At 43.0% G+C, this 17,036-nt stretch overlaps 1 protein-coding gene across 5 annotated transcripts in view; it reads right to left on the bottom strand.

Moving 5' to 3' along the window:
- Positions 1-13,305: 13,305 nt before the first annotated feature.
- Positions 13,306-17,036, bottom strand: part of LOC118583995 (zinc finger protein 431-like) — a 45,295-nt gene continuing 41,564 nt past the window's right edge. For all 5 annotated transcript variants that reach the window (XM_036187867.1, XM_036187868.1, XM_036187871.1 and 2 more), the window contains 3 exons: positions 16,545-16,703; positions 15,950-16,100; positions 13,306-14,209 (listed from right to left, as the gene is read on the bottom strand). The gene's annotated coding sequence lies outside the window, so the exon portion shown is untranslated. The remainder of the gene's footprint in view (positions 14,210-15,949; positions 16,101-16,544; positions 16,704-17,036) is intronic.

Raw genomic sequence — 17,036 nt, 5'->3', positions numbered from 1 at the left:
TAGGAGGACCTTGGGTGTGGCTCGCATTGGACTATGGGTGAAGGTGAGAATTGGCCTGGGGTGGGCCGAGGTGTCTCTAGTGATGGAATTGTGCCAATCACGTGGGTCTGTGACACACGAAAGGGGCTGTGGATGCTGGGCTTAGTACTCATTACAGTGTTCAGTACTTAGCAGAAGTGAGTGCTGAGTGCTTCTTTACAAAGGCCTTGTCAGTGGGTCGCGTAGGATGATGGGAGATGGTAAGGGTGAGAGGTCACTTGGGGTGGGACTTGGTGTCTCATTACGTCATTAGGTCAATCTCGTGGGTCTAGGACCTAGGGCAGGGGCTGTGGGTGCTTGGCTCCAGACTATCAGCGGGGTTGGTGCTGAGTGTTTAGTGTTTAGTGGGAAGACCGTGGCATGTGCTGAGTAGTTAGCACAAAGACCATGGCAGTGCTGAGTGCTTAGTATAAAGACGATGGCAGTGGTTGCTGGGTGCTTATTGTTGTATCCAGAGTCCCCCAAAGACCACAAGAGACCAAATACATGCAAAAGCAAAGAGTCTTTTTATCTCGAGTTAACCCGGGCCTCTCCGACCGTCTGACTTAGCAGCAGAGCAGGGGAGACCCTCAAGGAGCAAGGGGGCGGGGTATTTGGAGGGGGTAAAGCGAAGGGACTTGGGGGTCAGCATGGGAACAGACTCGGGATTGGTTTATGCGAGTGTCAATCATGTTAGCGACTTTTAGTTGGCTGGGTCAGTTGGGGGGTCACAGTTATCATTCTAGGGCTGTCCTGGACAAGTCCCAGACTGTCCTTGAGCTGCCCTGGGGCAGGCTGGCCCAGCAGTACTGACTGTGGGGCTGCTCAGTGACTCTCCCTGTCCCTGCTGGCAGGGGCATCAGTGATTGCCTTTTGTTCACGGCCCTCCCAGAAACTGCTGGCTCAAGTCGCAGGAACCTGAAATTGAGGCCTGATCTCCGAGAGAAGACTGAGCAGCCGGTTATGGCATCTGCCGCACATAGGTGATGGGAGATGAGGGTGAGAGGTGGTGGGTATGACCTGGTGTCTCTCATGAAGTCAGTTATTCTGTCAATTATGTGGGTCTAGGGCAGGGGCTGTGGGAGCTTGACTCGGTACTATCAGCAGCTGGGTGGGTGCTGAGTGCTTAGTACTTAGTACATGGACTACAGCAGTGCAGCAGAAAGGACGATGGGAGACAGTAGGGTTGAGTGGTCTGTGGTGACGTCATGCTGTCAATCACTTCCGGCAGTTCGTTCCTCTAGGGGGTTGGAATGGGTTCCGCAACTGGAACTTGGAACTTGGGTCTTGGGGCTCAGCTCCTGCACGGGGGTTGGGGTTGGGGATGGGGGAGTAAGGGGGTCGGGGGGAGGCAGAGGCGGACGCCCGGGCCAGGACTCTCTTGGGCCATCCTCAGTCCCACCGGGCCGTCCGGCCTCCCACCTTGCCTGTGGAGAGTACTGTACTATGGAGAGTCCTGGGACTATGAAGGAAGCTTGTGTCTAGGCCCTAACTCGGGAACATCTTCCCTTTCCAATGGATAAGAGCCCTGCAGCAAGAAAGTCTGTCTATCTTCACTGTATGGCGCACCCGTGCTTGAGAAAGGAGGGACGGCTGGACGGACGGTCAAGCATGTACACACACAGCCAAGCCAGAGCCTAAAAGACCAGACACACAAACATGCAGAGTTACGTGCACACACATAAACACCCAGACACAAAACCCAAGCCTAGCCACACACACATAAACGGGCAAGGGTGTCCGATGGAAGTTAGGACATGGGTCTCTGCGCTCGGCTCCGTGGACTGTGTGGGTAGAGGCAGGTCATGGGGCCAGGATTCTCTTGGGCTAGCTGTCATTCTCAGTGCCACCCGGCCACCAGGCCATGCACCCACCCAACGCTGCCCCCATCAAGGAAGAGCCAAGGGTCTGGGCGCGACCTTCTCGCGGCTGGACTGGACTGTGTGTGGTGGGATGGCATCTCAAACCACAGCACGGACCCCTCTGCTCTGAGTGACTGGCTCCCAGAACCCCTCCCAGAGACCAGCACGGACCCCTCTGCTCTGAGTGACTGGCTCCCAGAACCCCTCCCAGAGACCAGCACGGACCCCTCTGCTCTGAGTGACTGGCTCCCAGAACCCCTCCCAGAGACCAGCACGGACCCCTCTGCTCTGAGTGACTGGCTCCTAGTACCCCTCCCAGAGACCAGAGCTGAGCAAACTGTTCTCAGGAAAACCACAACTCAGGGACAGCCAATCAACAGGTGCCCCACAGCTAGCTAAAAATAGCTTTTCCTACCCTGCCGCTGGAAAGTTCCTAACCACTAAAGCCACCTACCAATCCTATAACACCCAGTAAAATTTTTGTTTAAACCCACCAATCAGCCCCCAGACTAATCTCTCCTCCCTGGAATTCCCCTAACCCTGCTTAAAAGGGGCCGGTGAGCTTCTCTCGGGCTCACCATTTGCCACTTTGTCAGATGGTTAGGTTTAACCATGTTGGTATTTTTTTTTTTTTTTTTTTTTTTTTTTTTGAGACAGGGTTTCTCTGTGTAGTTTTGGTGCCTGCCCTGGATCTGACTCTGTAGACTAGGCTGGCCTCGAACTGACAGAGATCCTTTTGCCTCTGCACTAAAGGCATACACCACCACTGCCCAGCTCATTTTGTTTGTTTTATTCTATTAATGTGTAGCTCAGGCTGGCCTCAAAATCATGATCCTCCTGCCTTCCGCCTCCTTCAGCAAATCCTACAAGCATGTGCCATCACAACCGGTGGTAATTTTTAATGAATGTTCTTGCTGATTATATATGTGACTGGTGGTCTTTTATGGGACTTCTCATGGACCCTAATAGAGGACAACCTGGGCTACATACAGCAATACTACATTTGGAAGGAAGGAAGGAAGGAAAAGAAGTAAATGGCTACCTTTCCAAGGCACTTGGCAAAGGATAAACTAACAAACCAATATTCTGAAATATGATAAAAATATTCCCCAAAGGACACAGAGGAAGCAAGTGGAAGATCAGACTAAGAAAACTCTACTGTATTTCATGACTGGATTACAGAGGACACAAACTTTGAGAAGAGCAGACAAATGCACATGCCATGATACCAGGCTGTCAGCTTGAAGTGGGGAAAAGGAACCACATGAATATCTATCTGTAAACTCAAAATTCAGAGCTGTCTTTAGAAGGTTACAGCCAACTCCTACTCCTAGAGCCAGCATCTACCTGCACAGCTTTAGAATGATCACACTCAGAAAACAATCCAATACAAAGGCCACTTAATGTGCTACATTATATTTTTAAGACAAAAACATTCCTCAAAGGTAGAATGCAATAAGAAAAAATTCCCCGGAGAACCTACATTTTTTGAAAGGGGAATAAAACCACTATCTTCTGGGGCTGGAAAGATGGCTCAGAGGTCAAGAGCATTGACTGCTCTTCCAGTGGTCCTGAGTTCAATTCCCAGCACCCACATGGTGGATCATAACCATCTGTAATGAGATCTGGCGCCCTCTTCTGTATACATAATAAATAAATAAATCTTTAAAAAAAAGAATCCTGGTGTAAAATAAATATTATAAAAAAACAAACAAACCCACTATCTTCTGATAGTTCCTTCTATCTGGCATCTTAGCAAATGCTGTGGGATGTCTTTCTGTGCACTGTGAATATGTGTTCCTCTCATTGGTTGATAAATAAAAGCTGCTTTGGCCAATAGCAAGGCAGGATAGAGACAGGTGGGAAATCCACTCAGAGATAACCGTAGAAGCAGGGCTGTGTCTGGGAGATGACAATCAACTGCCCAAGAAGCAACATGCCAGCAGACTGGTAATGTCGTATCCACATGGCAATATATAGATTAATAGAAATAGGTTAATTTAAATGTAAGAGCTAGCTAATAGTAAGTCTAAGCCATTGCCCAAATAATTATAATGGATATAAGCTTCCAAATGATTATTCAGGAAGTGGCAGGAGGGAGATTTATCTGGCTACATTCAAGGCTCAGAAAATTGAACTCCGAGGACATTCAAGGCTCAGAAAATTGAACTCCGAGGAATTGGACTGCCTTTGGAGTGGGAAGGAGCAGAGTCTAGTTGATGGGCAGGACAGGTATGTAAACATATACATTTAACTTTTTAAAAAAGTAGACAATAGGGCTGGAGAGATGGCTCAGAGGTTAAGAGCACTGACTGCTCTTCCAGTGGTCCTGAGTTCAATTCCCAGCAACCACATGGTGGCTCACAACCATCTGTAATGAGATCTGGCACCCTCTTCTGACCTGCAGGGATACAAGCAGGCAGAACACTGTATACATAATAAATAAATAAAATCTTTTTTAAAAAGTAGACAATAATATTAATGTTAATACTGTATCAACTGAGTATATGTGACTTAAATATACAAACATTATTCCCTTGGCTACTCTTCTTCCTCCCTTCCTCCCTCCCTCCCTCCCTCTCTCTCTCTCTCTCACTTCCTCCCTTCCTCCCTCTCTTTCTCTCTCTCTTTCTTTCTTTCTTTGAGGCAGTGTTTCAGGGGTATGCCTGCCGCTGTCTCCCGAGTGCCGGGATTAAATGCATGCACCACTGAGTTGGTCTCACTTGGCTACTTTTCATCACCAGCTTTTTATTGTAGTTTTCATAAACTTTGGTTTATGGCTCAAAAGTTAAGTTACTTTTTTACTCATTGCTTTCCTTAAATTAGTTTGTTAGCATTTAAAAATTCACATTTCCAAGCTGGGCAGTGGTCGTGCACGCCTTTAATCTCAGTACTTGGGAGGCAGAGGCAGGTGGATCTCTGTGAGTTCAAGGCCAGCCTTGTCTATAGAGGTAGTTCCAGGACAGTTGTCCAATCTCTGCAAAATGGGAAAGTGCAGGGATTTTCTCAAGTCCTGGCTAGAGTAGTCTGTGAGGCTGGATCATCACAACTAGCCACCTTGAAATTGTCCTAAGCTGTTTGTAGTCCAAAGTCAATCTTTAGGTGTGTTTGTCAGCTTAGTGGCATTATCACAGTCCATGTAGAAATGCTATTGCTGAACCCATACAGGCTTGTCTATTAACCATTTTAAAGGTAGGGCTGTTGGTGCCTTTGAAAGACCAGCAGCTGTTGTGCCCTGTTCTTGTACAGCCTGAATGGTCAGTGACTGTTCTTTATAATAACTTCTAATATTTTTCCAGAAACATATGTTAGTTTATGGTTTATTTCTGAGATTAGAGGATTGTTAATCTGAGTATTCCGTTACTGTAACAAATCATGTCTCCATAAATTCATTGCAATGTTAGCCACATATGGCTTTAATTTATCTCTCTGTCCTTCTGGCCCTATACATTCAACCCATCTCATACTCTGTTTTACCTGAGATAGTGTTCCAATCCCTTAAAGCTTAACATTTACTTCCCAAGGAGGCCAATTTGAATGCCAAGATTCTGGTGCAATTATTGTTATACTGCACTTATGTCTACAAGACCTTCAATGACAACATCATTTATTCATATTTTTAATTTTGGTCTTTGTTCATTTATAGAAGTTTGTCCAAATATTGCTTTATGGTTTCTCCTGAATTTTTTGTCCTCTGTTCTATGGCTGCCACATCTACTCTATGAAAGAGTTACCTGGTGTTGTAGTGTGCAATATTCCAAGCTTGAAACTTACATACTTTTGGGTCACATTGTTGAACAAGTTTAGAAATATGTACCTAATATACATGCATAGTTATGATTGTACTTATATACACGTGGTCACCTATGGATAGGACACTAGGATTTGGATGTATTAATCTGGTTTGTGTGTGTGTGTGATAGAAAATTTTTACCATCAGTTATTTTTAACTTAATGCTTATGATTAACTTCTGTTAATGTTGGGGGTGGGGATATAGCTCAGTAGTAAAGTGCTTCCATAATCTACAAAAAGTTCAGGGTTTAATATCCAACATCATATAAACCTGATTAGATCATGTATACTTGCAGTCCCAGTAGCTCAGAATGTAGAGACAGTAGATCAGGAGTTTACAGCATTCCTCAGTTATATATCAAGCTTGAGACAAGCCTAGGGTACTTGAAATTTTGTCTCAAAATCAAAAACAAACTGTCAACCAAAATGAATTCAGTATTATGCTATAACTAAAATTATTTGTACCAAAATAATTTATTACAGAGAACAATTGGTCAAGGAAGTGAGTTAAGAGATCACTATTACATTATTTTTAGAATACTATGAACAATCTACATGCTTAATAATTCTTGAAGAAAACACATGTTTAACTTTCTCTGTATTTATATATGTTTATAAAATTTTATTTTATTTTTGGTCTTTTTCGAGACAGGGTTTCTCTGTGTAGCTTTGGTGCCTGTCCTGGATCTCACTCTAGACCAGGTTGGCCTCGAACTCACAGAGATCCGCCTGGCTCTGCCTCCCAAGTGCTGGGATTAAAGGCGTGCGCTGCCGCCGCCGCCGCTGCCCCCGCCGCCACCACCACCACCCAGCTGTTTGTAAAATTTTATGTGACATAAATTTCTTGGTGATGTAGGTAAAACTATTTTTCTTATGAAAAAAAAAAAAGAAAGAAAAGAAAAAAAAAACCAGTCACAGGGTGAGAAACTAGTAAAACACTTGCCTTATAATCATGGTATCCTGGGATGGATTGCTGATTCTCTAACAAACCTGGGCATGGTGATGTGCACTGGCACTACCAGCACCGGGGGCTTGGAGAACACAGGATTACTTTTGGCTTACTAACCAGCCAGCCTAGCTTGATTGATGAGGCTGCTGGCAAACATGAGGCATAGCACATGACGATGGCCTTCGGTGCCTCCCCTGAGATCCTGAAGGAATGATACTTTATTTTTCTGGCCAGAGACCTGAATGGAAGAAGCTTACCATAGTATTTTTAGTGATTTGCCTTAGCTCTCCTGTTCTCTGTGCAAGGAGGAAAAGCCAGTTGAGTGTGTGTGATTGAAATCTAGAGCATGGTATAGATAAGGGTGGAACTATACATCACAATGAAAATGAATTGTCTAATAATTTAGTAAAAGATAATTGAAGAACACATTTTTAAAGTTGGGAAATTATATAGTTTGTTTCAGCAAATAAAGACTTCATTTATAAATAGGGTACAATTGAAGCCACGAGATGAAATGTTTGGAGAACTTGTGAAGTATGAATCATTATTTTGACACCAATACTCTTGTGAAAGTGGGAAAAGGGATAAATTTATGAGCTGTATTGATTGTTTTGTTTGTAATGTTGTATTCTTTTTTAAGTTTTTATTATTTATTTTATTTATTTTGTTTTTTTGAAACAGGACAGCTAGTGCTCTCCTGGAACTCACTTTGTAGACCAAGCTGTCCTTGAACTCACAGAGATCCACCTGCTTCTACCTCCCATTATATTCTTTTGAAAGATATTTTTCTTTTATATAAGCCTGTGTAATAGTTACAAATAAAGCAAAATTAGAAGATAGATACTGTAGGGAGCATCAAAAGACAGCAATGAAGCAAAGGGGTTGATAGAACCCTTCTGTGCCTCTGCCTCCTGAGTGCTGGGATTAAAGATGTGATGTAATTATATTTTAATTAAAAATTCATTATATATACACATATGTGACATGAAGTTGAGGGGAGATGTGCTGGGAAGTGGGAAGTTGTAGTGAGGAGGTGTGCGGTGGATATAATTAATATATATTGTTTTTATGTATGACTGTGTTTCTGACAAATAGATATTTCTTACACTAATAAATCTGTGGCCCCAAAATAAATCAGAACATATCTACTTGTGAACCTAAAAGGCCAATCTTATGGATAGGGATATTTCAAAAAAATGTTTCCATGGAAACAAGACTGTGAGAAGGCAACATTCAAGTTAGTTCCACCTTGAATAATCCAAGTCCCATGTCATAGGGGTGTGGCATCTTAAATATCAGGGGATTATTTTTAACCTCTGAGAGACAACCAAGGACAATCACCATAGTCTGTATTGTTTTGTGAGTCACATGGACTACACTGACAACCATTTGAAAGGAAATTTCTCATGCTTGATACTAGGGTTTTGTTAGTCTATGCTTCTTAGGGAACATATTGTCAGTCTAAGTGGCATAAGTTCCTTTAAAGTTTGTGTGTGTGTGTGTGTGTGTGTGTGTGTGTGTGTGTGTGTGTGTGTCTGTGTGTGTATGTACATTTATGTGTATTGTGTATAATTATAGGTAAATATAAAATAAAATTCCTTCAGGCATTATAAAAAATAACATTTCCCACTTCATATTACCTGTATCCAACTATTAACCTCTTATCTGTCCCCCATAGTTTCTTTATATTTTTTTGGTTTTGGTGGATACTCCATTGTATACTTACATCTGAGGATTTGGAGGGAGGCACAATAGATGAGAAAGAACATTCAGTATTTGTCTTTTTGAGTATGATTTTACTTCAGTTAATATAATCTTTTCTAGGTTTATCCATTTACCCACAAAAGTTTATGATTTCATTTGCTTCACTTTGTATGTATTCCATTATCAATTTATCTGACAGAGGACAGTTGCATTGTTTCTATTCCCAGCTTTTGTGAGTAGGGTAGCAATGAATGTTGCTGAGCAAATATCTGTAAATTAAGATGTCAAATCCTTTGGGTACAAACCAAGTCATGCTATCACTGGGCCATACGGAAATTTTAGTTTCAGAATTGGAGAATTCTCTGTGTTGATTTCCCAAGTAGCTTCCCTACTTTGCTGTCCACCAAGAGTGAATAAAGGTCCCCTTTCCTATAACATTCCTAGCTTATGTTGTTAGTTGTTCTTTGGCAATAGCCAGGGTAGGGTAAGATGAAATCTAAAAGTTGTTTTAATTTGCATTTTCCTATCTTCTAAGGATGATGAACACCTTTTAAGGTATTTCTTAGCCATTTTAAAATTTCTTCTATTGGGAAATTCCTACTTAGATCTTTAGCACATTTTTTAATTGGGTAATTTGTTTTCTTGACTTAATTTATATTTGTTTATTTCTTTGTATATTCTGGATATTAGTTCCCTGTCAGCTGTTTATCTGACAATGTCTCTCACATTCTGGGAGTTCCCTCTTCACTCAGTTGTTTTCTTTTTTGAACACAAGCATTCTAGCTTTATAAGGTCATGTTGCTGATTGTGAGATTTAATGCCTGAGCAAGTGGAGTCCTATTCAGAAAGTCTTTTTCAACCTATATTTTGTAGACTCCTGTCTTTGTTTCCTTTTAGTTGTTTTATCATTGCAGGTTTCAAATTGAGGTCTTTGATCCACTAGGAGCTGATTTTTCCACAGTTGTTAAATATGGATCTACTTTCATTCTTCTGTGAGGCAGGTAAGGCCAAAACGCTGGGCCATACCTTAAGCAAACAAAGAACTGTGACACACACAGAGAACACTCTGGACAGGGGAAGCCTGACCCTTAAGCTCCAGACCAAAAGATGATGACATGCAGCCTAGAGCCAAATAAGAAACGCCATGGCAGCTGAAAGCAGGGCCCACCAAAAAGTACACACATAAATATCTCAGCCCTTTGTTTAATAAATGAGATTGCCTGTATACCTCCCAGAATCAGAGTCATTGATTCTGCATCTGCCCACTCCCTGCCCCTGGGATCAGAGACAGTGTGACCCCAGCTGCAAAGTCAGCAACACTTCTGTTTATGGTCATCTCATTTTTCCAGTTTCATTTGATGAAGATGCTGTCTTTTACCAGTATATATTTTTGGCATCTTTGTCAAATATCAAGTGGCTTGCTGCGGGCCACAGAAATATGAAGTAGGAATTAAGCTGACTATGACAAAGCTAATACCTGGAAGAAGCCAAGGGACCTTTCCAGAGGATAAAGCCAAGACTTAAGAGGTCTTGGTGATATTGGATTTTGAATATTAGCTGTTTCCTGCTATGAATTTGTGTGGTACTATAGCATTCCCATTTGATTCTAAGAACTTCTAGCCATGTGGTTGATCATTCATCGGGCACAGTTTTCCCTATACAATTAAGATATATGGATAACTTGCCCCAACTATGTTGACAGCAGTCACACAGGCAAGACTTCTTTTTTCCAGGCTTTTGTTTCCCCTTTTTAGTATTAGACTCAGATGCCTGCCTTCTGTAATTATCTCCCTTAGCAAGCATCCAGGGCCAGGGCCATCTCCAGACAAAAGCATTTTATCTGAGATAGCTCTCAAACATCCAAGGACAGACTGCAGATAGGTAAGCATCCATTTCCCTGCTAGTCTCCTGAAAACAAGGTAAATATCTATATGGAGCCAAGGCCAGGTGGATGTTAGGTACAAAGCCTTGTTTCTTTTTCTTTTTTTAAAAATTTATTTTATTTTCCAGAGCTGAGGACTGAACCCAGGGCCTTGTGCTTGCTAGGCAAACGCTCTACCACTGAGCTAAATCCTCAACCCCAAAGCCTTTTTTTTTTTTTTTTTTTTTTTTTTTTGCAAATTAAGCTTAAACCCTCCTTTCTCCCATAGCCCAAGTGGTACCTCTAGACTTCCCCTTTAACGGTGATCTCAGAACAAAAGGGGTTTTACATACCAGGTACATCAAGCTGTGACACAGGCTGCCTAGTTACCTCCCTCCCCCGCCCGCCTGCCAGAAAATGGTACAACTGAGAATAGGCTGAGACAGATAGTCTCCAGAGGGGGGAAAAAGGCAGTTTTATTTTATCCATGACTTAGTGACATAAAACTCCTAACATTTTACCTGACCACTTCTAAGAATATAGATAGCTGACAATTACTGCTCTTTGTGTAGACCTTATCACTTCCTTTTTGACCCTGTAAGAATTCAAGCCTGTGTCATCTTGACTTAGCCAGAGAATTGCTGCTTGTATGGATATATAACTGGAAACCTCAGAGACTTGAGGAGGGACTAGAAGAATGACATGGAAGTTGAGGAAGAGCTAGACGGAAAAGAATAAGATGAGAAAGCACTCTATGGGGAAAAACTAGATGGGAGAATTAACGGAGAACTTAGAACAGCAGAAAAGAGTAGACGAAAATCAGGCAAGAAAGGAACTAAGCACGAAGAGCAGAGAAGAAGCTGTGTAGAGAGAGATCTGACTCAGAAGAAGAGAGTGAATGGACTGAAGAGTTTCGTATACATAGACTTATTCGAGAATCCCTGAGATTAATTAATTTGCTGCTGGTAGCTTTTCTTTTGGAACTCTGGGAAAAGACTGTATATAGAGGAGCTGGACCCCAGTAGTCTTTGTTAGTGACTGTAGTACAATTACTCATGTTTGGCTTTCTGTTTTATTCTATTAGTCCCCATGTCTGTTTTTGTGACACTACCTCATAGCAGAGCATGTCCTGGGTGACCCAGCTGTATCCCTCCTTGGACTTCTGTTTTTTGCACTCTGTTGCTCAGGCCTGCCTGCCTCCTACTTCTGTACATGTGATTATTATAGTTCATGAGCAAAGGTGGTAGAATCCTAGGATAGCCTTTGAAGTTGCCCAGAAGTGGCTGTTATATGTCCTGAAAGACCTCATCATGGTGACTTTTCCCTTTTCATTACTTGTATCTGTTTTTGAAGGTGGAAGTGTGTCAAAGGTCTGTTTCCAGAAGTGTTTCTAAAGAAGCACCGAAGACAAGATAAGATTTCCTCAAAGGGATGTGAGTGCATCAGACCTGGGGTTATTAAACTCTGCACTAAAGAAATACTGGACAGATTGCTACTCCTTACTTACACTCTGTACACCTGGCATACCTGGCAGTTATGTGCTTCTATGGTCTGAACGCTAAGGAGTGTTTCTTGATCTACAAGGAAGAGCTTAGCATAAGGTTGACATTCATCTCTAGGGTTATGATTTCATTTCTGTTGCTCCGTAACTCAACATTATAATGGCCACAAAATCCATAGAAAAATACATTCCAATGAAGTGAGCTTGTTTTATTTAAAAGATTACCACTTGATATGGCAAGACACTATCTGGAGCTGTTTGTTGACAGGGTGACATGGTGTGGGAGTGAATGGGTGTGTGTTTGTCTAGGCAAAACTGCTGATGGGAAAACACAGGGTTGGGCCCAAGGGGAAGCAGAATCTCCTGCTCTGGGATGAATATGCTGATGTTGAACATGCTCCGAATTACTTTCACATCTCTCTGACTGTGACAACACCTGTGTCACAGAGTGGCATCTCAGCATCATAAATATATTAAGTTCCCAGGCACAGCAACTTAGTGGGGGAAGAACTGATTTTAGTTCACAGGCCCAGGTTATAGTCCATTTTGCAGGAGTCAAGTAGGAACTTAGCTAGTCACATTGCAAACACAGTCAGGGGCAGAGAGAAACAAATGTACCCATGCTGCCTACTTGCCTCGTCCTAGACTCTATTCTTCACTGGTACATAGTTCAGGCCTCTCCAATGAAATGATTCTGCCCATTTTAGGATGATCTTTGTATCTCAATCCACAGACTATAAAATCCTACTCAGACATGCTTAAAGTCAATCTGACCTAAGTAATTCCTCATTGAGGGCTCTTCTTTCCAGGTGACTAGTTTGTGTCAGCCTGATAACAAAACTAACAAGCACACTTCCTTAGCATCATTGCCAGGCTTTGAACATATTTGTGCCTTGCATCTACAGCCTTGGTTCTCAACCTGTGGTTCACTACTCTTGGGGTGGGGGTGTTGCACATCAGATATCCTGTATATCATATATTTACATTATGATTCATAACAGTAGCAAAATTACAGTCATGAAGTAGCAACAAATCAACATTATGGTTGGGGGTCACCTAACATGAGGAACTGTATTAAAGTGTAATAGCATTAGGAAGATTTTGAACCACTGATCCAGGATCTCCAGTAGGATCCTAGGCTGAATGCTCCTAAACATGAAAAGATTTGCAAAGGAATTTCCTGAATGTCTTTGCCAATAAGGAAACTCATATTCTTTGTGGCAGAATCCAGCTTTCTGTCCATCTTTACTACCCACTAAGAACAGACAACTTTGAAGTACTCAGTACTACAGACATCACCCCACTTCACACAGGCTGATAACAGATTTTAGTCACATTGTGAACTGCTCTGACCATATCACTCCCCTATGGGTACTTGTTTCTAGGCTGTGCAGGCTTCTTCCTCTGGCACAAACACTTCCTGGATGATTGCTCTTCTTTTCTAAACCCAACAGAATCCATGTATTTATTTATTTTTATTTTTTATTTTATTTTTTGGTTTTTCGAGACAGGGTTTCTCTGTGTGTAGTTTTACGCCTTTCCTGGATCTAACTCTGTAGACCAGGCTGGCCTCGAACTCACAGAGATCCGCCTGCCTCTGCCTCCCAAGTGCTGGGATTAAAGACGTGTGCCACCACCCCCAGCTTCATGTATTTATTTTTAAGAGCAGTAATGAGGAGCCTTTTCTTTATTGTATCATGTCCTCCTCTTCATCTTCTAGGGCACAGATGGTGCCAGGCTCTGAGAGGACTGCAGTACACTTACTTGTACAAAGAGATTTGGTGAGCCAGACAATGAAGACTTCCCAGTTTTCATGGAGAGACTCCATAAGAAAAATCTAGGTACAAGAGGCAGAAGCAAAGTCTAAAGGGAAAATTTAGAACAAAAAGCCCAGTGAATAGTATTAAAGAAATTCCCTTGAAAAAAATTCCTGGAGGAAAAACCCAGGAACAAAAGACTGGCATAAACACCAGAAGAAAATTCCTTGTGAAATATCCACTAAGTGTGAAAAGCTAAGTGCAGTGGTTGAAGGATAAAGGATAATGATTTACCTAGAGGAAATTGTCAGAATAGTAAAATCTCTTTCTCCACATAACCGACCCACATGTAAAATGAATCAGATTTAAAAAGAAATGAAAAGACATTGAGCATGAAGATAAGCAGCAATAACGGGAAATGGCCACAGTGCCTTCATAGGGCTGGAACTTAAGGCCAGAATGTCTCCCACACTTTCCTGGATGGTGCATGAATGAGGACGCCCTGATTTACAGAACAATTTCCAACACACCAAGAGTTACACCGGGGAACCTTGGCAAGAAACATTAAGGAAGAAAAGCATTTCCAATGCGATTTTTGATCTGGTTCAGCTGTTCCCACACATTGTTGGAGGCGCTGTCTTTGGAGGCAGATCAAGCGTGGCTGTTGAGCTTCTGCCACTTCTGTACACACCAGTACAAGGCTGTCACCAAGCAACAGACCCAAGCCACTGTTCCGACAGAGCTCAGCAGCGGAACCAGGAAATCTGTAAGACAGGCAAAGGACCAGTGAACTCAAGAAGAAGAGCTATCACCATGGGAACAGAAGACTGCCAAGAGTGGTTCTCTTGCATTCAGTGCCTAAGGGGGCACTGTGGGGACAAGTCCCTTTTCACAACCGCAGCCACATTTTGTCATTTTACAGCTTGGCAAGCTATGGCTGAGATGCTGGACTTTTAAGACAGTTGTCTCCAGAGGCACCAGGCAGACATGGTCTCTCCCAGCTCCACATGACAGGGGTTGTTTCTGGTCCCAGAGAGTCTGGATCAGGGTGAGGGACAATTTCAGAGTCTCTATCTTAAGCAAAGTTGAAGAACACAGCTATCCAAGTTTAAAGTTATACTACCCAATATAGTAGCCATAGGCCAATGTACTTATTTTTATTTTTATTTTTTTCGAGACAGGGTTTCTCTGTGTAGCTTTGCACCTTTCCTGGATCTCACTCTGTAGATCAGGTTGGCCTCGAACTCACAGAGATCTGCCTGCCTCTGCCTCCCAAGTGCTGGGATTAAAGGCGTGCGCCACCAACACCCGGCTCCAATGTACTTATTTTTAAATGAACTACACACACACATACACATACACATACACACACAGTGTCAAGCACTAGTGACATTCTAAATGCTAGTGGTCAACACCCAGCTACGGCTACCATAACTTATGCAGACCCCAAACTTCCCCACTGCTGCAGAGCGCCACTGACAGCGCCCCTCAGAGCAATTCTTTTTGTCACAAACTTGGCCACCTTTGAAATGGAATGACAAATGGATTTCTCATTCTCTCCCTTGGGCTACTCATACATGTGGGTCTCTCAACTGGCAGCCTGACAGGTTAGTGCTGTGAGCCACAGAAATATGAAGAAGGAATTCAGCTTATTATGGCAAAGCTAATACCTGGAAGAGCCAAGGGCCCTCCAGAGGATGAAGCCAAGACTCAAGGAGTCTTGGTGATATTGGCTTTTGAATATTAGCTGTTTCCTACAGTGAATCTCTTGTGTACTACTGTAGCTTTCCCATCTGATTCTTTTCTAAGAACTTCTAACAGTGTGGTTGATCATTCATTGGGCACAATTTCCCCTATACTATTGGGGTATTTGGATAACTTCCCCCAACTGTGTTGACAACAGTCACATAGTCAAGACCCATTTTTTTCAGGCTTTTGTTCTCCTTTTTAGACTTAGACTCAGAAGTCTGCTTTTCTGTAATTATCTTCATTAGTTAAGTATCTGGCCAGGGTCATCTTTGGACAAAAGTGGTTTTTTTGTTTGTTTGTTTGTTTGTTTGTTTTTCCAGACAGGGTTTCTCTGTAGCTTTGCAGCCTGTCCTGGACTAGCTCTGTAGACCAGGCTGGCCTCGAACTCACAGAGATCCACCTGCCTCTGCCTCCCAAGTGCTGGGATTATAGGTGTGTACCATCACTGCCCGGCTGGACAGAAGTATTTTATCTGAGATACTTCTCAAACATCCAAGGACAGGCTGCAGATATATAAGCATTCAGACTACTTGCTAGTCTCCTGAAATAAGGTAAATATCTATACATCTCTTCTGGAACTCTGGGAAAAGTATATAAGGCGCTGGACCTCTAAGTCTTCATTAGGTTAGTTCCATATGTTCTTGATTTCCTAAGTGATCAGATAAAGCAAGCCTTCCTCCTCACCATAACCACTATTCAAGGGGAGGTGGCAGGAGATGGTCTAGAGACAGACAGGTCCAGGGGAAGGGAGATACCTTCACAGGGGGTCATGCGACAATGGTCTTTCAGGTGTGAGCAGTTCTTGCCCTCATAGTCTTCAGGGCACTTGCAGAAGTAGTCACTGGCACGATTGTAGCATTGGGCACCATTCTGGCAAGGGTTGGGCTGGCAGTAATCAATGTCCAGCTGTCAAGCAACAGGAGTACGAAGGAGAGGGTCAAAGTAAAGCAAGGGTGTTACCATCACGTCTCTCTGCAGTAAACAACTGACCCCTCGAACCACTTTTACACGGAGGCACTGTATACACAGCAGACCTATATAACCCTTAGGGCCTGCCATATCCCAGGAAATCATGAAATCACAGGGCAGAGTGACAGAGCAGAAACAGGGCTACGCAATGCAACTCAAAGCCAAGCAAACAGGCCACAGTCATCAAGAAGAAACTCATTCATCAATGCCCCTTTCTACCAGCAGAAATTCCCAAGTCAGCAGGGTGCTAGAGGATGTCAGAGGTCTAAGCACTAGAGTGGGGGAGGAGGCAAGGAACAATGGGGAGGGGGCAAGGGAGGGTGGGGGAGGAAAGGTTTCAACATTAAAGCTTGGCGATCTGCAGCTTTCACCTCCACTCACCTGACAGAGGTTGCCAGAGAAACCCGTGCGGCACAGACACTGGAATCTGTTGATTTCATTCCGACAGTGACCCCCATTCAAGCAGGGGTTGCTAGCACATTTATCAATGTCTCTTTCACAGTGATCACCTGCATAGCCAGGATAGCCATTAACCAAATCCTGGAAAAGGAGAGGGGCAAGAAACACATGGGTATCTTTCTATGTATTCACAAACCCAGAACATCAGTGGTTTATCGTGGCTGCTGTGGCTCTGGCAATTCACTGATGTGGCCACATGCTTAGCTCTGTCATGGACTAGCAGTTCTGAATTCATGCCTTTAAATGGCTCACAGGAAGCTAGGGTTGGTGAGGGACTTGGCTTTTCACCTACATTTTTAATCCCACAGGGACAAGGCTCCCCTAGTATCACATAAATCTTAAGATTGTTTCCATTTAAGCAAATGATTTACATGCCCAACAAGAGATGTCATTCTGAAACTGGTCATGGCTGTC

Source organism: Onychomys torridus, chromosome 5 (assembly GCF_903995425.1).
Source record: "Onychomys torridus chromosome 5, mOncTor1.1, whole genome shotgun sequence".
NCBI classification, from domain to species: domain Eukaryota; kingdom Metazoa; phylum Chordata; class Mammalia; order Rodentia; family Cricetidae; genus Onychomys; species Onychomys torridus.
The sequence above is the reverse complement of the archived record's forward strand: the minus strand, read 5'-3'. Positions and strand labels throughout refer to the sequence as shown.